This window comes from Sinocyclocheilus grahami, unplaced genomic scaffold (genome assembly GCF_001515645.1).
Source record: "Sinocyclocheilus grahami isolate Dianchi unplaced genomic scaffold, SAMN03320097.WGS_v1.1 scaffold113.1, whole genome shotgun sequence".
NCBI lineage: Eukaryota > Metazoa > Chordata > Actinopteri > Cypriniformes > Cyprinidae > Sinocyclocheilus > Sinocyclocheilus grahami.
In genome coordinates this window covers 1,523,888-1,547,002 of record NW_015505292.1, presented here as the reverse complement: position 1 = coordinate 1,547,002, position 23,115 = coordinate 1,523,888, and the positions used below count along the sequence as shown (strand labels likewise).

General features: G+C 35.2%; 1 protein-coding gene and 1 pseudogene across 1 annotated transcript in view; one reads left to right on the top strand and one right to left on the bottom strand.

Moving 5' to 3' along the window:
• The window catches only part of LOC107589187 (sphingomyelin phosphodiesterase 3), a 47,997-nt gene extending 33,014 nt beyond the window's left edge, over positions 1 to 14,983 (bottom strand). The window contains exon 1 of the mRNA XM_016277552.1: positions 14,866 to 14,983. The gene's annotated coding sequence lies outside the window, so the exon portion shown is untranslated. The remainder of the gene's footprint in view (positions 1 to 14,865) is intronic.
• Positions 14,984 to 16,721: 1,738 nt separating this feature from the next.
• On the top strand, positions 16,722 to 23,084 carry LOC107589211 (uncharacterized; annotated as a pseudogene).
• The last annotated feature ends 31 nt before the right edge of the window (positions 23,085 to 23,115 follow it).

Sequence of the window (23,115 nt, the reverse complement as noted above, 5' to 3'; positions counted from 1 at the left end):
GTAGATATGTGGGGGCGTGTTAGAACGAGCTGTTTTAGGGGGGCGTGGCAGAGTCTTAACTTTGAAAAAGCATATCTTTTTGGTTTTGAGACTTTAGTCTTTGCAACTTCAGGGATCTTATCTATGCACAATCAGCTTGTAACACTCCAAAGAGAAAGGAAAACTTGAAATCGCATCATATGACCCCTTTAAAAAGCTCAGATAATTTTAGTATTTGGTAGTATTTTATGAGAAATTTAAGTTCATCAGTGTTTCCCCTGTCATTATATTAGGGGGGCGGCCCACCCCCCCCAACGGCAACCCCCGCCCCGTTGAAGGTCAAGTTAAATTTATTTAATTATATTTTCTCTATACCCCCCTCCCAAAAGCCGTAAACCTAGGGGAGACACTGGTTCATGTTAGTTTTATTTTACATTATTAACATTCTATTATAGTATTTATTCACATTTGAATCAGCTTTTATTTTTATATTAAACTTTCTTAATTTAATTGTAGTTTAAGTTTAGTAGTTTTATGTGCTTTATAATTTTTATTAGTTTCTTATGTTTTTTAAATTACTATTTAACTTTAATTCTTATTTTATTATTTGCATACTGTTATAGTATTTGTTAATATTTTGAATTAGCTTGTAGTATACTTCAATTTAGCTTTAATTTGTATTTTAGTTCAAGTAATTTTAGTACTTTTTAGTAATTTTAGTAATTTTAGTAATTTTTTGTTAGTTGTAGAGGGTTTATTTTTAGGTTTTTCATCTAATATTTATATTTCTTTTTATTTTATTTCAATTTTATTTTAATTCCTAAAAATTATTTTATAAGTTTTAGTTAACAAACCAAACAACCACAACATTACTGAGATCTCATTATGGGAGATATCATCCTTTTTCTCTTAGTGTTGAAATAGTTCTCATTGTGTTCAGGAGACTTCTACCTGTGGCTTTCAACAACCGGGCCCCTGCTCTGTGTGTTTACTTTAAGTGTATGCACTTAAATGTTATGTGTACCTTCAATAACTTTCCTATGTGAGTCAATATTGCTCCAGTACAGACCAGAAGCCTGACAATCAAGGCAATAAACTAAATGAATGCGGACACCAACAGGAAGTCTGTTAGCTAACACTTGGTTTAGAAAGCCTCAGCTATAGATCTGTTTAAACACGAATCCTTCACTTTCTTATCAATACTGATCACAACTTTCCCCAAGAGAAAAGAGAGAGACACTGACAAAAGTCACGTCAATGACTGTGACTGTTTACCAGCCAATTTAAACCTATAAACACAGAATTTGTTTTGTAGAAGCTAATAACAGCTTTTGGTTAAGTATTTGATTGAAGTGACTTACAAAAGCTTTCAAGAACATGTCTGGGTCAAATTTTTACCACAAAAAAAGAAACAAAAAACTACATTAAACTAAAACTATGGAATTAGCTTAGAGATATGTAAATGTTCTCCTTAAGGTTGATAAAACTAGGACAATTACTGTAAGACAAAACTGTAAAAGTGATACGGTTACACTGTCTCTTCAAGAGAATTATTTGTTTAAGAGAATGATTAAGAGAATGTTTCTTCTTCAGAGATGTATTCCTTTACAGTAAGAATGCATACACTGTAAAAAAATGATTGTGATTTTAACAGTAAAAGACTGTAAAAATGTTACAGCAAAAACTTGTTAATTGGTTATCAGTAACTTTCCATACTGTATACGGTGAATAATTGTAATTACATTTAATGTAATCTTACAGTAAAATACTTTTAAATTGTTAGTTGTAGAGGGTTTATTTTTAGGTTTTTCATCTAATATTTATATTTCTTTTTATTTTATTTCAATTTTATTTTAATTCCTAAAAATTATTTTATAAGTTTTAGTTAACAAACCAAACAACCACAACATTACTGAGATCTCATTATGGGAGATATCATCCTTTTTCTCTTAGTGTTGAAATAGTTCTCATTGTGTTCAGGAGACTTCTACCTGTGGCTTTCAACAACCGGGCCCCTGCTCTGTGTGTTTACTTTAAGTGTATGCACTTAAATGTTATGTGTACCTTCAATAACTTTCCTATGTGAGTCAATATTGCTCCAGTACAGACCAGAAGCCTGACAATCAAGGCAATAAACTAAATGAATGCGGACACCAACAGGAAGTCTGTTAGCTAACACTTGGTTTAGAAAGCCTCAGCTATAGATCTGTTTAAACACGAATCCTTCACTTTCTTATCAATACTGATCACAACTTTCCCCAAGAGAAAAGAGAGAGACACTGACAAAAGTCACGTCAATGACTGTGACTGTTTACCAGCCAATTTAAACCTATAAACACAGAATTTGTTTTGTAGAAGCTAATAACAGCTTTTGGTTAAGTATTTGATTGAAGTGACTTACAAAAGCTTTCAAGAACATGTCTGGGTCAAATTTTTACCACAAAAAAAGAAACAAAAAACTACATTAAACTAAAACTATGGAATTAGCTTAGAGATATGTAAATGTTCTCCTTTGAATTTCTTACTCCTCTCCAGATTTCTCACCACATTCTTGTTTGTGTTTGCACACAAGATGTATATGTATGTATGTGTGTACATGCGTGCATGTGTATATCTGCATGTTTTTGTATAGGTGTTTGTGTTTGTGCATGTATGTGTGTGTACATGCATGTGTGTGTGTGTGTGTGTGTGTGTGCACCAGAGCGAGCGAGTGACACTGCACTGAGCACACTCAAGGGAGTTTGTTGCCATGGCAACACTGCACTCACTCATGAACAGTATTTCTGTTGTCTATCAGTCTGGTCAATGCCCCTTTAGTAAGACGCAAACACACACACACACACACACACACACACACACAAAGATATTATTTAATATACACTTATCTGTATCTAAGTGGTCTAAACAGACTGAAGGTGATATTTTCAAGCAAAAATTCAATTCAATTCATACAAACATACTGCTATGGTACAGGTCCAAAAAACATGGTATTATTGCCATGGTGCAGGCATAAACTAAAGTAAAATTAAATAAAATAAACAGTAGAACTTTACAAGCAGAAGTTGCCATATCAAACTAAGATTGTGCTGTAAAAAATAAGCCTTAATAATGATCAGATATAAAGCTGCCAAATGAAAGTTATTTACCCTTCCATCAAAAGAAGTTCACCCATTTGCAATGCAAATTAAACATTGATTTATCTACAAATTGTCATTCTCCACATAGTTTAAATAATCTGAAAACCATTTTAAATATGCATTTTTAAATAAATTTCTTTTAATATTAATATTCATGTACAAGTGAAATAAACATAATTTAGCACATGAAAAACAGACAGTGGGATTTACTGTATATATTTAACAAGGTTTTTCACAGTAAAAACACACGCGCAGCAATGTCTCATAAGAAACATATAAAGTTCTATTTTAATTGCCATTTTTAAATGTAAACAATTTTTTTTTTAAAGCAGGTTCATGTTAGTAATAGCCTATTAATATTTGGTTGAGTAATATTTGGGCAACAACTATTATTAAAACATCTGAATGTTTTGGTATGTTTACTATTACAGTATGTTAAACTATAATCAGCATATTGTTTTCTGGCAGCAAAAGCACTTTATTTGGCCTTCCAAAAGTAGATGAATTTAGGAATCTTTAAGATCACTTACAACCATGGTTTGAAATTAACACCCACCAACCCGCTAAATGCGGGTAAAAATCAGCTGTGGCAGGTAACGCTGTCACGTCACTAGCCAATTTGGCGGGTTACTTTTCGTAAATTATGTTCACTCATTCATTTCTTGGGGAAGTTCATGCAGGTCAAATCTGCACAGGTTTAGCGCAAATACTGAACTCGTGAGACATCATGACATTATCGAGTATATTGCAAAATCTAAACAAAACACACCTACAGAGGCGTGCATACGCGACGTGATGAAGTCTGGTTAGACCAACACAGGACAACACAGTGCGCGTGCGCTTTTATAGTGCGCTCTTTCGCTGCATGATTCAGTCTGTAAGAATTACCATAAAATTTAAAAATCTATTTAAAATTATTAGAAAAGATTCATTTCTATCACTGCTGTGAACTGCCCACACAGAATATGAAGAATATCAAAAACTTTAGGAGTCAGCTGTCCACGGTAGTCCCTAAGATATCACCACAATAACACACTCAGCAAAATATCGTCTCATTATCTTTATCGATAAAATCACAGAAAATATTGAGATATTATTTTTTGTCAATATCGCACACACCTAGTACTGACAAAATGATTTGCAATGGTCGCTTTGTCACACCCAGTGTAGATGGCCTCAAACTGTTGGTGTATTTCTGTCTTTTTTTGTTGTTGTTTTTTGGCTAGTAGAAGTTATGAATGGCCGGTAACTTAAAAATTTAGTAGTCAAATTGTCTGGTGAGTGAAAAAGTTAATTTTAATCCCTGCTTACAACAGAACAGCAATGCATTTTATGGACGACCGTTTCGTGAACCTAGGAGAGGAGGTAATTCTGACTTTGCTATGACCATCTGGCGCTTCTAAATCAGCTACTGTTTTGTTATTAGTTTAAGTATTTGCTATTGACTGTTCAAATACAAAGTTTTGTGCATCGTGTGTGTGTGTGTGAGAGAGAGCAAGAGAGAGACAGGGTCACATCACAGTGGAGTCAGCTGTCTTAACCGTGGCTTGTGTACTGCAAACACATACCAGCTTCATCACTGTGTCTGACTCTGTTCCCCTTTCGGGCTTGAACTGATGGTAAAACTAATGACATTATTTACTGTCTTTACATTTATTTTGAAAGCTGAAGCTCACGATTATGGTAAGGGACTCACTTTGTAGAAAACGAAGCGTTTGAGAGAGGCGGGGCATAGAGGACCTACAATAATGTGCAGTATTTGAAAAATAATGTGTTTTTTGAACATTAAAGCATGTCAACATATTTTGTTACACCAAATACACAAAATAATGATCTTTAAAAAAGCATCATATGACCCCTTTAACATTGGAAAAAAAAAAAGTGTAGTATTGACAAGGGACATCAATGACTAGGCAAGAGTCTTCAAATCCCATGATGAAAACACTTGCTGTATGCAAGGTGTTAATGAAACTGGGTACAGATCAAGAGCACTCATTTAGCCATAGACATTACACAATTTAAATGAGACGAGGAAATTCTATCCGAAGCATTGCCTATCTTGAGTATTCTCTGACTGCTATCAAATAAAGGCTAATTGTAGTGGCAAAATGTTTTTGATATAATTTAATCCACCAACAGATCAAATGGCATTTCCTCTGCACGGTAGATAAAGCTAATTTCAGATGCTAATCAATGTGCCACCTTTGTGGAGGGATTATGACAGTCAGATCCTCAATAATCTGCCATTGATCAATGCAGGTGGGATCCTTATCAATCTGGCAACCGTGGGCTCTTTCAAAAACAAACCTCCTACCGGTTTATGGTTTAATTGTGAAAATAACTTTAGACTAGTAAAGAATAAATTGAGAGGTGCTTGACTGTGCAAAAGTCACCATCGTAGGTGTTTTGTGAATTTTTTTTAGCATGTTGCTATGCATGTTCTTTATTTTTACAATAAAAACTGAATAAATTATTTATATATTATTAAAGTTATATTTATAACATTGATATTTATATATTAATAAATGTTTATATTAATACATTTAAATTAATTATTGAAATAAATTATTAAGGTTGAGTTTCTACCTATAATAAATGTATAATTATAATAAAATATATTTTAAAATATATAAATTATCTCAAATAAAATAAAACTAATAAAAATTGATAACAAATTAAATATTAAATAAAATGCTAAAACCTTTTTACCTTCAGAGCAACATTTGTAGAGGCAAGGCAGCGTCTGTCCCTCCTTTGATGAGTTCTACCCTAAACTAGTCCTGAATTTAAAGCTGTTTAACTTCCATTAGAGGAATGATCATCGCGATTATCTGTTTTCCAAAGAGCAGCAGTAACTCAAGTCTGATTGGGCCACCACTTTCATTCAGCAGGGAGCGACCATTACTCACCCAGACTCCCTGACACCTGGTTACACAAGGTGATGAGTGCTTTTACTGTGTGGGCGTTTGTGAGATTGAGTGGCATCCAGGGGCAAGACGGACAGCGAGTGTTTGAGTGAAGAAGTGCGTGGGATGGCAGAGGAGAGGCAAGGTGCTATAAGATATGGCTGTGCTAGATTTTTCTCACTGTTCATTTCTTGTGATTTGGGTATGAACATACTGTACAGTGGGGTCCAACACTCTGAGAGCACAATGAAAATTGATTTTTTTTATTTCAAAATTCTGACAAAAAATAGTTTATGATCTAAAATGAACAAGAAATAAAGACCTTACACTATTTCTAGGTCACAAATCAAAATGTAAGCAGATTTGTGACTTTGACTATGTTAAGTCCTTTGTACAAAAGGTCAGAACAACAGAGCAGATGCTCTTAAACATTTTTGAGTCATGCTTGATAACATGTATCACCACGTTTAAAAAAACTAATTAAAATTCATTTGTAAATTAATTAAAATTACTAAAAAAAAAATTTTAATATGTAATATCAATATTTTAAATAAAAAATAGATTTAAACTAATATAAAAAAATATATTTTATAAATTTAACTTTCACTGAAATTGTTGATTAAAAAATTATATGAAATAATAGAAAAATGCAACAAGTATTTTCTCATGCAGACCCCGTTGTACTTGTGTGTTTGTATTTGAAGGAATAAAGCTGATATGCACAGATCCTTCGCTTTGAGGAATGATGGCAGAGGATTATGATGATGATTCAGTCTTACCCATCGTGCTCTTGGGCAGCCCCCCATCTCTACAAGGTGTTTGCTCTAAATATACTCTCAAATCTAGATCATGCTGGATCAATACTCTGCTACACACACAAGCACACACTTTGCACTACTATATGTATCATACTGTGTCTACTAGAGGAATAATTCCTTCATGACATTTTCTCTGTGGTCATTTAACCTGGTTCTCCTTCTCCCCCCGCTCACACCTCTCTCCATCTCGCTTGCTCTTTCCATCTGTATGCGTGACCCTAAGTGACCCAACACAAATACAAATTGCTTTCAGACTTCTGTGGCTGAACACAAAGACAACTTGCAAATCAATAAAACCTGCCTTCGAAAGTACACATGTGAGTGCAAATGAGAATAAAATACAAGTTTGCAAACACACACATAAATACAACAAAAATCACATCACAAGTTCAAATGCATACTCTCTCAAGGAAAAAATATAGATCTATGATGTGGATTGATTTGCTCTATGTTGCTCAGGTTGACAACACTGATGTTTTTCTATAGTTTTTCCAGTAGATTTAATGTGGTCAAAGGTATTTTGAAGACAGACTGAATGCAGTGTACAGTCAACACAGTATCATCCAAACATGAAAAGGAAGGGAAAACAAGCTACAATCAAACATCTCATCCAAGTGTTGCTCAGCTCTGATGCAAATGAGTCATTTGCTTACTTTATTCTTCCAATATTTTTCCCACAAAATGCAGAGCACATACATGCCATTCTGACTGATACCAGTAGCCAACTATTTGTATGACTAATAACCAGTTTGATGACAAAATTATAAATATGTATTGTTTGGTCTGTTAAAAACAGTTAAATCTCAAATCTAGAATTTCATATGCTTAAAGTAATACTTCAAAACAAACGACAAGGACTGAAAAATTGCAGCACTTTTGTAACCTGGGAAAAAAAAAAAAAAGGGGGGGGGGAAATACATGTATTTCGGTAATTTGCGTTTTATATCCTTTATATATCGCTATAAAATGGGTAGGTTTAGGTTTGGGGGCAGGTTAAGGGGTCTAAAAATTTAAATTGCGTATTAATAAAATGATAAAAATGCATATTCGCTATAAAATGGGTAGGTTTAGGTTTGGGGTCAGGTTAAGGGGTCTAAAAATCTAAATCGCTTAATGATAAAATGATAAAAATGCATTGATACGAATATCTAAATAATATAAAAGATACGTAAATATTTTTACGTTTTTTTAGCTAAAAATACGTAGCGATTTGTACGTTTTAAACGTTGAAATATGTCTAAATTGTATGTTTTAGCATGAATAAAAACTTACAAAAGTGTACGTTTTGTGCTTGTAAATGTTACGTATTAATACCTACGTATAAACATGAGACCAGGCTGTACTGGCCAACAGCAGGATGTCCATGGTACATGCTTAAAACGAAATGAAACAAAACAAAACATCAATGGCAAAAATAATATCTAAAAAGCAGAAATAATTCCACTATATCTGTTTATAAACAGCGAATAAGACATACACAAAATATTGGGATTTTGAATTGAAAATTTAACGTCCTTTCTGAAGAACTATCTATATTGATGAGCACCAGGCTGTTAATCGGCGAAGACAATAATCTCAAAATAGCATGACTCTAATCTGCCTGGTTTGAAATATTGGCCTATAACTACTTTGTGGTTCCTCAGTGTCTCAGTGAGTTCATCATGCGATTTCAGACAGTCAGAGTTGATGTGTCTCGTTGAGAGCACCTGATTCTTCATGTCTTATGAGCTCAGAGCGCCAGCAGAGGATGGGAGGGGTGGAAAGGGAGCGGCTCTGTCAGAGCGAACTCAAGCATACAAGAACAGAGTTGCCAGGGAAACCGCCCTAAAACTCAAACGGCAAAGGAAACAGAGGTGAGCGGTAGGTCATATGACCATGTGGCAGGAAAAGAGAACATGTGCACCGTCTCAGCAGAACAGAGACGGTGCACATGTTCTTTTGGTTTTCCTGCTGGTCATAACAAGTTCTATGACAGCATATCAGCACCTACGACACCCTCTCCTGCTGCCTGGCACCGCAGCAGCCCACATTAACATCCATATGTCTCTGATGTGTCTCTGATGTGTAGAGATGCTACTGGTTTATAATAGCAGGAGACCATCAAGCTTAATTACACACACACACACTTGCCTTTACCATACACACAGTGGCCTAAAAAGTATTTATAAGCCACCCTTAGTATAAAAACACATAAATCATCACATTAGATTATAAAATGTCACAACAAATGGCAGGAGAAAAACATTTATTTCATAAACAGATTTTGCCCTTATTTTCAATTTACTTCAATGAAAAGTTAAATTTTTTCTGAATTTTTTTAAAATGAAAGATCAAAAGAATAAACATAAAACCTTATATTTTATCATGAAACTCAAGAATAATTAATTATCATGTAAAATAATAACATTAACATTAATAATAATAACTCCTAATTTATTCTAAGTCATTTTACTCACATTGCCAGAGTGGCCCAATAGCCAATATCAAAATTAATACAAAATTATTATTTGCCTCATTGCTAAGCGATGATAAAATCTCATAAAATTATGATTAAATAATGCTAAAAAAAACTAAATAAGCACAAAAGTTACAGTACAAATCAGACACTTGTGAATATACAGTTTTTTCCTGCATACTCAATGTGCTCCAAAATGGAAATGTACCAGCATTTTTAAAATGAAAGATCAAAAGAATAAACATAAAACCTTATATTTTATCATGAAACTCAAGAATAATTAATTATCATGTAAAATAATAACATTAACATTAATAATAATAACTCCTAATTTATTCTAAGTCATTTTACTCACATTGCCAGAGTGGCCCAATATCCAATATCAAAATTAATACAAAATTATTATTTGCCTCATTGCTAAGCGATGATAAAATCTCATAAAATTATGATTAAATAATGCTAAAAAAAAAACTAAATAAGCACAAAAGTTACAGTACAAATCAGACACTTGTGAATATACAGTTTTTTCCTGCATACTCAGTGTGCTCCAAAATGGAAATGTACCAGCATCAGCCACTAGGGGTGTCGCCCCAACAAAAATGGACCCCCAGAAAGTCATTTGATAATTCGCACACTAGCATACATTTCCAACCCCGACCTGCACACATGCACATCTCTTCACCAGAAAAGCCTCGCATCTGTTTTGAGGTCAGCTCATATCCTGCAGGTAATGACAGACCTCATCCCCGAGCCGAGCGGCCCCTGACGGGAAGAGCAGGGTGCATTAGGGTGGTTCTGAACCGAAGTGCCCTCTGTAATCTACCAGCGGCCATGGCCTTGAGTGCATACACCCACAACCAGGCTGGGCTGAGAGTCTTAACTGAAGGTTCTCCCATAACCACAGCCCTAAAATAGGGACGGAGACAGAGTTAGAGAGAGCAAACTCTAAGCACGGGTCCTACTCCAGCTACCAATCATGTCAAACACAGTTACCTCTATCTATCTATACAAGTGTTTCCCACAATTATTATGATTATCATTGTCACACAGCTAAAGCCATCCTATATCAAAATAACATATCACTTCACCAAATGCCTGTCAATCCACTAATGGATGGATGGCTAGGTAGTGTTAAAACCAGAGATGAGCACAGAGCTGATGTTCTATAAATGACCTACAAGGACACACACACAATAGTATTGCGCTGCTCTGGCAGATTAACTGAACAAAAACCAAATCCTTCTCTCTCTTTGCATTCATATTTCCCTGTGTGCCAGTGCAGGACAACTAATCTCTCCATGTTAATGCAGGCTGTTCACAGAGCACTGCCAGCATCAGCCAGCACACACATACACACAGGAGAGAGGTCTGGCTCAGAAACGGTAAGGTAAACATTGCTCTTCGGGCAGATTTAAAGGGATAGTTCACCTAAAAATTAAAGGCTGCCATTATTAACTCTCCCAGATGTCATTCCAATTTTTGCAAAACAGAGATTTTTGCAGAACACAAAGGGAGTATCTTTCCCACACTTTTACATGCGATAACAATGAATGGACACTGAAGATTCAAAAAGGTTCATTCATAAAACATAAGACGTATCACGGCACTGTGCATATGCATATTTTTGAATCCAACTGAAAAAGTAGCCTGATTCAAAGGTTTACACAGTTCAGATCTCCCTTTTAAACTTATTTAAAGAGATAGTCCAACAAACAGTTTTGGGTCCCACTGACTTAAATATTTTTTGTCCATACTATGGAAGTCAATGAGAGCCAAAACCGTTTGCTTATCAGCTAAGGATTGGAAAAACATGAGGGTGAGTAAAAATCTAAATTTTTGTTGGGGGACTATAGCTTTAATATCTATATCACCCCTTTCTATCTGAATGAAATTTAATTTGAATCAAGCTCAATCAGATTGATTGATGAAGGCTTTTCAATCCGACTGAGCCATAAATCTGATTATTAATAGATTTATTAATGTCAACATACAGGACCTAGTGAGTTGAACTAGAGACTCAAATCAGTGAATGAATCAATCTGATTGTTTTGTGAATCAAACCAGCTCATTTATGTTTAGTTAATGAATCGAACATTGCTGCTTGGTTATAGGCTTGAATTTTGGTGTTTTTGGTGAATTTTGGTCCTTGCACAGCGCAATCAGAATGGCTCAGAATGTTGCACACAGATTATGTGGACCATGTTTATGATACTTTTATGATGCTTGTGAAATAGAAATACATCAATAGGTACCAGAATCAGCCATTAGAGGTATCATCCTTTAAAATCACATTCATTGCATCAGACATTACTGCTTTATTATCAGCTTGAATTTTGGTGTGTTCTACCCATAGTGCTATCATACGGCTTCAGAATGACCTGTAACATAGTGCACAAGTCGTACAGACCCTGTTTATGATACTTTTATGATTTGTTTGCATCCTATATAAAACTTCAAAGCCTCAGTGCCATTTCATTGCAATTTTACAGGAAAGAGCAACCAGCACAGTCTTCAGAATATCTCCTTTTGTGAGAAAGAAAGTAATACAGGTAGTGAAGTACAGGAGTAGTACAGGTACAGCAGTACAGCAGTACAGGAGTAGTGAGTAAATGAAGACAAAATTGTAATTTATGGATGATCTATCCCTTTTAAAACCATGTCTCAAAACTAAGATTTCAAGCATGTATTTTTGAATATATTTGTCTACTAAATTTCCATGTGCACGCATTGCTTTTTTTAAATAATAATATTTAACAGCAGAATTCCAGGTGAAAAGCTACATTATTTCATTAAATTACGTCATTCATTCACAATGCTTTTTGGGGTTGTAGTTCTTTGCAAAGTACACAGCATTGTACATTTATCTTTTAGTCTGATTTTCAAATATTTTTTGCTTCAAATCAAAGTTTGTAATTTTGAGATTCTATAATAAATACACACTGTGCTAAGTATAGGCTATTTTCAGTTGATTTAGTACTTTAGTACATCAAGAATGGTAAAAAATTACAAAAATTAAAAATGACAAATTTTAATAAACAAACAATCCATTTTTTTATTTTAATAATAAAGGTCAAAATTAACTGACTGCTAACCAACTTCAAAGTCAAAGACTCATCTAAAACTATGTATCAATCTATGTACCTAACTTTCTCCAAAAAGTCATCTCAAAAAAACATCTCAGTCCACATCATCAAAAATTATACCAAAATCCAACTGAAGATTGACCAGGTTGTGATAAATCTATTTACGTACATGAAACACATTTTTACATGTAGTCAAAAGTGCCCGTAATCGAAGAATCCCCCACATACTGTATGGTTTACTGAATAAAAATGAATAAAATGATGCAAACAGAAGAAACAACAAGAGACCTGAAGAGTGAAGCTGAACTTTAAGAATTAAATTATGTCATTCAAAAGAGTATCTGTTTATTTTGTGGCTTCCACTGAAGCACATCCTGCTCAGGCAGATTAAATGTATCATGCTTTTCAGCTCTTAAGAAGCATATTAGGATGACACAAGCTCCTCTCAGCTGTTCCTCTAATGGTTTCGGCATACTGGGGGTATGGCTATCTGCCCGAGACACCCACGTGAACACTTCCTGATAGCTGTTTTGGCACACTGACCATAGTATTTGACATGAACCGGTGTTGTTTGATGTCCTCAGCTTGTCTCACATTCAGATAATGTGCACTAACGAAGAAACTTCAGCAAATCCAGTGAGAAAATGACCCGCTGTGTCGGATTTGCACTGCATCATCACTAATTTCAATACAGTGACCACATTTCCCTCGCCCACTGTCGTGACTTGGCCTAATGCCTATCTTGAGAGGCTCTCTAAAGACCGGAGGAAAAATGGACTGTAATAAATCTGGAAATAACATGGGAGGTTTAATGGCTAAGCCAAAGCTATCTACCAATAATGATGCTTAACATCACGCAGGTGGGAAAATGGCAATAGTCTATTAGTGAGAAGTGCACCTTAAAGGGGCATTTCAGCCAAAAAAGATTTCACCCCAAGGTTACTCCAAACCTGTACGAATTTTTATCTCAGAAAAATCTAAATGACTTTGAAGACTTGAAAGTCAATAGAACACAAGTCATATAGACTATTTTTCTTATGCTTTTGGTGGTTTTTGTAAAAAAAAAAATTTTTTGCATTTATCTGGAAAAAATAACTGATACATTCTTTGAAAATTCTCCTTTTGTGCTCCATGGAAAAAAGAAAATCAGGTTTGGAACCACATGAGGTGAGTAAATAATGCCAGAATGTATTTGAATTGCATATAAAATACCCACCCATTTGGTTAGTACAGTTTTAACTTCAACAAGCTAATAAACTTACCATGATGCATATTTGTCATACATAAATGAAACTGGTAAGAAACAGGTAAGATTTCTGCCCACGAAAAAAATGAAATAGTTTATTATTACTGTTATTATTATTATTCTTTGCATCTATTTGATTTTCTAAATTTTTATAAATATATTTTTGATAATCATTTTCAAAACGAATTTATTTGAAATTGCTTAGAGTTAGCATGAAAATAATTACATCTATTCAGTTAAAAAGTATAAACATTCAGCATTCAGTTATATATAAATATAAGTATAAATGCATTCAGTTTATTATACTATCACAGAAACCTTACCCGTATAATTTATGTATGACTGACAAAAAAGTTTGTTTATGCTAAAACTGTGTGATCCAAACACAACTCACATATATAAATCTTTAGCTCTGAATATATTTTTGAGTGCATCATGCATTTGTAGGTCATTATGGTTTGTGGAAGTAGATGGGAAGCTTGGTCAGAATCTCACACCAACAAGACTTTTAGAGAGTATGCTGTTCAAGACTGCAACTATCAGTCCCTTGTCACTGTGAATAATGTACCTCTTTTTAGCTGGTAACATTCTAAAGACTAAACAAACAGGGTTAAAGAAACACAGATGCTGTAGCTGCCACACCTTGATCTGTGGTTTAAAATGAAATACTAAATCACACCATTGCACAACATCACTCAATTCTATGAAGTCTTATTTGACAGTATTCATATGAAAACATGGATTTAAGCTAGAAATACTTATTTCCATGTTGTAATTGAAAATTCACCTTTAATTTTTAATTAAAAAAACAGTAAACACTGACATATACCTACACGTCAAAAATACATGCTGTAAAGCATACCTGACTCTAAATGCATGCTTTGCCTCAAACTGATGGCTGTTGGTCGCAACTGCATTTGTTAGAAAGAAAGCAGGGCTCTCTGGATAAGTGATCAACCATACGAGTCTAACACAGCCTCATGCACATGCAAATATGATTAAAATCGCTTCCCTCCAATAGTGCCACGAAATTAAGGCTTTAAAGCCAGAGGCTGAGCATTTCTGTGAAACAAATCATCCATGAACAGCCTAACAGTTAAACAGAACAAACCCCTTCCAGGCGCACAAAGAAGCGTGGTAGGTGATGCTGAAACACTCACAGGCAAAGCCTTCTTCCCGTTTTAGCTCGCTCCGTAACTTTTCCTTTTAAACCGGTCGAATGGGGGATTTTCAGTACTCACAATTCAGTAGTCTAACAGGTGAGTGTCTCCTTTTGCGCTATTTCCGTGCCAGCTTCCAGCTATCTGATTTCCCTCGCCGTGGTCCGCCTCTCCGCCCCGCGTTGCAACTGCTGACGACGCTGAGTTTCTTTCCAGCACCAGCGCGCTTTGAACAGCTCCACTGACGTCCCTCCCCGCGAAGCTAACCGACGCCACGCCTTTCAGGCTCCAATCCGCGAGCCGGAGACCCCACCCCAACACACACTAGCGGTGGAGATCCCGATTCATCTACACTCTAAAAAATGCTGGGTTAAATACAACCCAGTGCTGGGTAAAATAGGGACAAACCCAACAATTGGGCTGTTTTGACCCAGCGGTTTGGTTAAATGTTTAACCCAACCTTCTGGGTAGTAACCCAACCGCTGGGTCAAAACAACCCAATTGTTGGGTTTGTCCCTATTTTACCCAGCACTGGGTTGTATTTAACCCAGCATTTTTTAGAGTGTACAGTTCTACTATAGTAACACCATGTTTTTTTAATGTAAAAAATAACAGTGGTCAAAACAGCCCAATTGCTGGGTTTGTCCCTATTTTACCCAGCACTGGGTTGTACTTAACCCACCATTTTTTAGAGTGTAGTAAATCTGTTTTTGTCATATTGATTATCAATTAATATTTTTTTTAAACCATATTTTTTATTATTATTTTTTTTTTTTTACAAATGGTTTGAATATGGTACTATAGTAACAGCAATGTTTAGCAACAGTCAACATAACTGCAACGAACGCTCATAAGTTATCTTGTGTTGGTGTGGACACTAGTTGTCATTCTCGGTGTAAACGGACCTTTAAACGTTTCTACGAAACTGCTATAAATCCGATCTACTCATCCCGCGCACTATATGCAGTATAATGGTGTTCACTTCCTTTATTAATGCTAATAAGAAGCTAAAGTTGAACACTCTCTTGAACACCCCATATGGCAATTGGCATTTGAGTTTGGTGATTCCTCAATTTATATCGCATATGTTTCATTCATGATTGCTCACTCACGTGAAGATTAACCACTCTGCGGCTGTCATATACCTAACTTCTGTGTCATTATGATGTACCCTTCATGTTTAATGAAAAAAAGAAAGTGATGTTTGATGTTAAATTATGGGAGAATTTTAATTTTTGGTGAACTATCACTTTAAGAACCATCAAGTGGGGAAGAAAGCACAGGAACATACAAAGCCATAGGCTACCATCAGACGTGTTGCCATCGCATGTTCATTATTGGGGACTCCAAATCCCAGGAGACACTGCGATTGATTTCCAGCTCCTCTGTTGCCATAGATACACTCTCTATCCAAGTGACTAGCAGCAAAATGCAGCCAAGTTTGCCGAACTGTCAACGCTTCTGAAGCAGGCATTAGAGGTATTTAGTTTATTAATATGTTCACAGATTTACATATTAAAAGATATTACACACAGTTTTGTTTTAACCTGGAAAATAAAACAAATGCACGGTTGACCAGGTTAGTTGTCCCTTGTCACACTCCAGTTATTATTTACAACGGTTGTTTTATTTTTTAACATATTAACACCGTTAAAAACAACCAGTAAATGATTAACAAAATACAAAACAATTCTTGAAAAAACACAAACGGAAAAGGTAACATTTTAAACCATTGTTTTGACCATACTTACCTCTTTTTTTTTTTAATCTCCAAAAATTTGCAGTACAAAAGAATTGCAATTGTGAAAATTCTGCCCTGAGAATATAGTTGTGACAACTAGCCCCAGTCTCCTCTACGAAACCAAGTCTAGTAATGTTTAATTTAATGACTGCTCATAAAGGTGTGTCCTCTCTTTTTAGCTGGTTTATGGTTAGCAATGGAGGGTTGCATGGTCCGTCACCACAGTGTCCACTTCAGGGGTGTTTTAAGTGCTCAGCCCATCATAGTCAACTTCCACCAACTCTTCCAAACCAGAGATGCTCCTGCAATTCTGCCTATGGTTAACATACCTTTCTTTCTTATTTTAGATTCAGATTCTTACCAAATAACTAGATTAATATCACACCAAGTCCAAAATAAACTTTATTTGCCACACTGGTAGCCATTTATAACTAGATATAACTGGGTGGGTAGTTAAATACCCAACTGTAGTTGATTAATCTTCTGGGGCCTGTAAACACAATGTGGGCTGAGATGTGAAATATTGTAAGGATTACAAGCATCCCACCAAACAATGCAAATATCACAAGACATTTGGTGCTATTTTCGATTTGGAAAGGCCAAATCTGTGCAGGTTTGGTTCATATCCAAAAAACATTATAGCATTGCAAAATATACACCAGCAAATAACTACAAACAGACTTTCATTATGAACCCTAAAGCTTTTTTCTGAAGCCTAGTGAGCGGCCTTGCTGCTTACTGCCTATATAGGCAGCTGCCTTCTAAGGGACTGTCCTAATATTCATAGCTTGATACCCGATAAGCCCTCTAATACAAATAAGATAAAAGATTAAACGATAAATAAATAAAAGTATAGGCTAAAATTGCAGTAAAAGAAAAAACGTAACTAATTATATTTGTTTCTTTTTTGCATAGGCTTTTTTTAGTATTTTTTTTTACTTCTCTAAAGTTGAGATAACTTTTTTGTATTTTGCCAATTAAAATACACATTACGCTTAGTTTACTAAAATCCCCAAAAATATAGGCCTAAAGATTTTCACTCAGAAATTGCTAGTAATAATTACAAAGAATCAGCAAATAACACATTGAATTAAACTGAAATTTTGAAAAAGAAAGACTAAAATAGTATTTTCTTAAACAAAACAAGTATAAAACATACTCCAATAATCGGTTTTATTTACAACTTTGAAAAAACAAATGAGTGTTTAATTTAATAAAACTTTTCACATTTTTCAGTTAATGAAATTATTATTTAAAATATAATATTACAAATATTTAATGAAATATAATTTTATTAATATGTATTTTCATTAGAATGTATGATCATCAATCTCACCTAATCTGCCATTGGATTTATTTTTCACTGAGATTGTTGCAATGCATTCTGGGATTACCATCTCCGCCAAGGATATATACAATAGAATTTGGCCCAAAAAGGTATCTTAGTAGGCAACATAATTAAGTTGTGTACCTTCTGGAAAAGTCTTTGCGTCAGAAATGTGCCTTAAAATGCTATCTCCGTTGGCAGCTGACTTGGTTTTGGAACAGCATATACAGTATATCCCAAATTGCCTCATACATGCCTATACACTTACACCCACCCACACGCTAATTCATTTCAATCCCACTTAGCCTCGTTTATTATCTTGCTTGCTTTCCCTTCATTGATGTTTATTGATTCTTGAGTGCTGTATTCCACTTCCTTTCCGCATATTAACTCCCTCCTTGTTGTTGAAATATTATCTGAGCTTTTATTGCCCTTACTCCACAAAATATGAAATTATAGAGCTAGCAAGATCGGGAATATAGGTCACGTTTCAGCCTCCCATCATGTTGTCCAGGAACTCCCAGTCTTAATTGAATGGATTTTTTTCCCAGCCAGAGCTTTGCAAACATTGGTGTGTGGTGGGTGGGCGTCACGATGCAGACAATCGTCCTGCACTGGTTTGCACCAGATCTATGAGTGTTCTTGAGTCCGCTGCTCTTTTCTACATGACCTGAGGCAGATGTTCTGATTTTTTGTGCTTTGATGACATATACATGCATATATTTGTGTGAACATGTATGAATATGTCTTGCAGATAAAGAATGAGGATGTTCTGCGGGCTGTGGTGGCTCTGTTGGACACATCCTTGCCTGATATCAGCCCCAGAGGTGTGCACGAAACAGTGCACTACCCTGGGATGCATACTATTATTTTGTCACGAGACCATGCAGGTATATAATTCACCTTGGTTGGGCAATAGAGCATAAATTATGCTAGTGACAGAAATAACCTACATGATTCCAAATATAGAATGAGTGTTGGCCTGAGGCTATTTTATGTTGATTTCTCTTTGCAGGTGTTTTAGAGGACTATAGAGGGAAAGCATCCAAACGGGCAAGTTTGAGACCAGTATTCTGTAAAACAACAGTCAAAGCTGATTCCACACACAAGCTGCTGGCTGAGCTATACAGCGACTCTGAAGAGAGTCCAGAGGAAACCTCAGAGGAGATAATAGCAACAGAGACAAGTAGCAGGTTACGTTTTTCTAAGTAATTCTAATAGTGTGGTCACGTTTGCCATTGTTCTGCACATTTTTGTGGGCGAAATCCAGTCATTTGAGAATTTTACATGAGGGCAAAATATTTCCTCGTGCAGATTTCGCAACAGGTTCAAGTTGGTCACATGGAAAATTGCTGAGTTTGTAAGTTACGTTTTTGTGAGCAGTGCTTCATACTTCGCTACATGTTGACAGTAGACAATTAACCTTTTTTGCTTTTTTACCAAAATTTTGGTAATGTGACTGCCCCTTACCTTTGAACTTTAAATGAACAATAAATCAAAAATTAAAACTTTGTCAGCATTTACTCAACATCATATCACTCCAAACCCTTTTTGTTCTTCTGTGAAACACATGAGGCAGGATGTCTGAGCTGCTCTTCCCCATACATTCTTAAAAATAAAGGTTCCAAAAATGGGTTTTAGCAGCGAAGCGATAGAAGAACCATTTTGGGTTCCCCAAAGAACCTTCCAGTAAACAGTTCTTAAAAGAACCATTATTTTCTTCTTGTGAAGAGCATTTGAATAATCAGAAGAACCTTTTTTTCCGAATAAAGAACTGTTTATGAAATGGAAAGGTTCCATGGATGTCAAAGGTTCTTCATGGAACCAAAAAAAACTAAAAAAATACCCTTTATTTTTAATAAGTGTACAACAAAAGTGGATAGTGGTTTATAATGGCAAGCTCCAAAATAGATTGAAAAACACTATATAAGTATCATAAAAATTACTATGTTCAAAGTCTTCTTAAATCATATGATAACTTTGTGTGAGAAACTGACTGAAAATTAAGTAATTCATTGAGTCATGATTGAGAATGAATAAGAGTGAATATGACATGTCTCGGCACAAATCGTTTATTGATTCTATTAAAGATAATGGGATTACAAGGGCTTTTTCCCAGATCCTCTCTGGCAAACAGTTTGCCAAGTGTTCCTTATCAGCTTTATCTCTCCTCCTATAGGCATAGATCTGGAAAGAAGTGAATTTTTATATATTTATTCATTACATTTTGGAAGGACATTGAACAGAGATCATCATGACCTTATTATGGTCAATTACAATGACAAATGTCACCATGCATGTATGTTTCTATGACAACAACTGTGTTATACAGGTTTAGTGACAATTGTATCCTATTATGGTCACTTACTGAGATAATATTAGTGCATGGTGTGACAGGATATTGTTGCAAATGATTAAAATGTGGTTTTGTACAAAACTTCTACCCAGATTCACAAAAGGAATACAAATTTTATTTGGATTATAGTAAATGTATAGACACGTGAATATCCAAATAATTATTTTAACTTTTGAATGCAGTCATAATGTTATCAGAGCCTTACCATACATTGAGTTTTGGTGCTCATGTGGGAAATGGAGGTTCAGACCTGTCCTAATCCTGTTTCCTCTGTCTCTTCTTATAGTTTAAATTCAAGTGTTCTAGTTACTGTTCTGTTACTAAAAACAATCAAGAACATTTTTAAAAATAAAGTTTGTTTTCTGTTCTCCATAGTCTTGGGAGCGATTCTGTGAAGGCCTACAGGAATTTGTGGATGGAGGGAGGGATAGGAAAGAAAGAAGAGCAGTACAAGAAGAAGAAGATGGAGAGATCCCACCATCCTCCGTAGGAGTTGAATCCCTGATCGTGGCTGCTGCTTGCTACGAACTCGAGATAATGTAAGCAAAGTACAAGCACTGTGCCTGATTCAATCAAACAGCTGTGAAAGAGCCATATAATACTATTTTGTGAAATAAAACACTAATGCTTTAAAGCAAGATACTTTTCTTCTGTTAGCATCCCATAACATCATCAGACAATGCAGTAAATCTTTGTCAATTGCATTTTATAGTCATTTTTGCAATAAAGAGGAAGTTACTTACACAGACAAAATATGGATATTGCACAAAATGTAAAGTATGATCAGATAAACTTATTGTTTATTGCATTCTACAAAGCATTTTCACAACGTCTCATTGTGACAGTTAAAATGGATGTTTCTCAGAAATGTAATGTGAATTAAATCAAGAAACAAGCTGATTTAATCAGAACAATGATATGGAGTCTTTGGTTTCTGTCTGTGAAATTGTAGATCTACAGGAGACATGGTGCTTTAGCTGTCTCTTTTGGCTGTTAGGAAACGCTACCAGCACCTTGGGATTGGCAGCTACATCATGGAGGTAAACACATCCACAATTGTTTCTGTTTGGACCTTCTCAGTCCTCTTGTACTTGTTCTACTTTGTAAATGACAAGGTATATCAGTGCTACTGTGTCTTTACAAATTATTTAATGAACAAAGCCTAGAAGCTTGGATATTGTATAGATACTGCCCTCTGTTGTTTACATTTAGTTTTTTTTTTTTTAAGACTCAGTCTGTAGTATGGAAATATGATACACTTGTTGCCCACGCTGACACTGATGCAAATGGTTTCTTCAAATGCCACGGGCTCACCGATGACCCTCTGCTCAATGACCAGTTCAAGTACTGATAATGCATCCCACAATGCGTTATGCTGTCATACGGTTGTTGGAATTTACATCTAAATGTATAACAATAATTATCTATATACAACTATCTAATGCATATTGCACAAAAAATTTATATAAAAATGTTTCTCAAAATGCCAGTTATATTTATCACTTGGACCTTTTATCATAAATGTCAAATAAAACAAGGCAGTTGGACATATTGAACAGATGGTTGATCTGAGTGGCTCGTTCTTGGCCATAAAACTGACTTTAAACTAGACTTTATGCTGATCATTAAACATCTGGTTCTGTCTGTGAGACCAAAATGACATCGGAAATGAGGCAGGGGTTTCTGATTTTTTTATTGTTTAAAGAAACAGTGCCATCTATAGACCAGGTGGTATATAACTGGCAGCATGATATATATATATATATATATATGTGTATATATAAATACAATAAATTACTTTTTATTAATAGTTAGGGCTGTGAATCTATTAAAATATTGAATTGCAATTAACCTCAAAATTTTTCTGTAGTTAATGCATCTATTTCATTTAAAAAAATCTGTATTCAAATATTTAAATATTCATAAATATTTATTAGGCACTTAAAAATAAAATAACACTATCAAACAGTAATCCGGCATTGATTATTAAGCAGTCACACTTGTTTTTAAAAATGTATTTTGATGATACTCTATGACTTCTGAAAGAAATTTAGTAATTTTGTTTTGGTATTTTATTCAGAGAGCTGAAAGATGATTGGACTAACAGCATTCTCATGAGCTACCTGCCACCCTTTACTACAGGTGAGGCATACACACACACTCATGAACACACACTTACAACTTTGTTTTTTATTCTACACATTTTCCTTTAGACCTAGAGATGAGAAATCCTGTTTTCTCCCTGAGTTTACGAGAGGTGGAGATGGACATGGATTTGGCTTGTGTCAATCTTCACTGACTTATGCAGTTGCTAGGGTGTTCTGGGTAGTTGCTAAGTTTGTCCTAACCCCAAATATGGGCAATAATCTTCGCAAGCACCATTGATAATCTAAAACGTATTAAACAACATCTGATAACCAGGTTAGTGGTGTCTTTGTTTCTTAGAAGGTCGCAGGCTCTCTTTACCTATCAGCAACAGGTAATGTGTGTGACGAGGCTACTTGAAGAGGTCAAGATCTTACACAAACAGGTGATATTACATTTCGTATGATCTTTGATAGTGCCCTTACTAATCAACAGGTGTCATTTGAGTGCTTTATGATTACATAGACTCTGTTTCTATGTCATTTTGCTCATGTATCTGTGTGTGTGTGTGTGTGTGTGTGTGTGTGTGTGTACGTACTCACATGCTTCCATGGCGACTGGCTTTTCAGCTAGATCTACAACATGAGGAAGTGGACCGTCTCCATTCCAAGCTGGAACACGAAAAACTAAAACGCCATGATATAGGTATGTTTGTACAGGTGCAAATTTGTTCAAAATACCTCAGTATTTTTGCCTGCCCGTTTTACACTGAGTACAATTATGAGGGTTAAAGCAGCACCTACCAGATGTGTTCACAAGTCA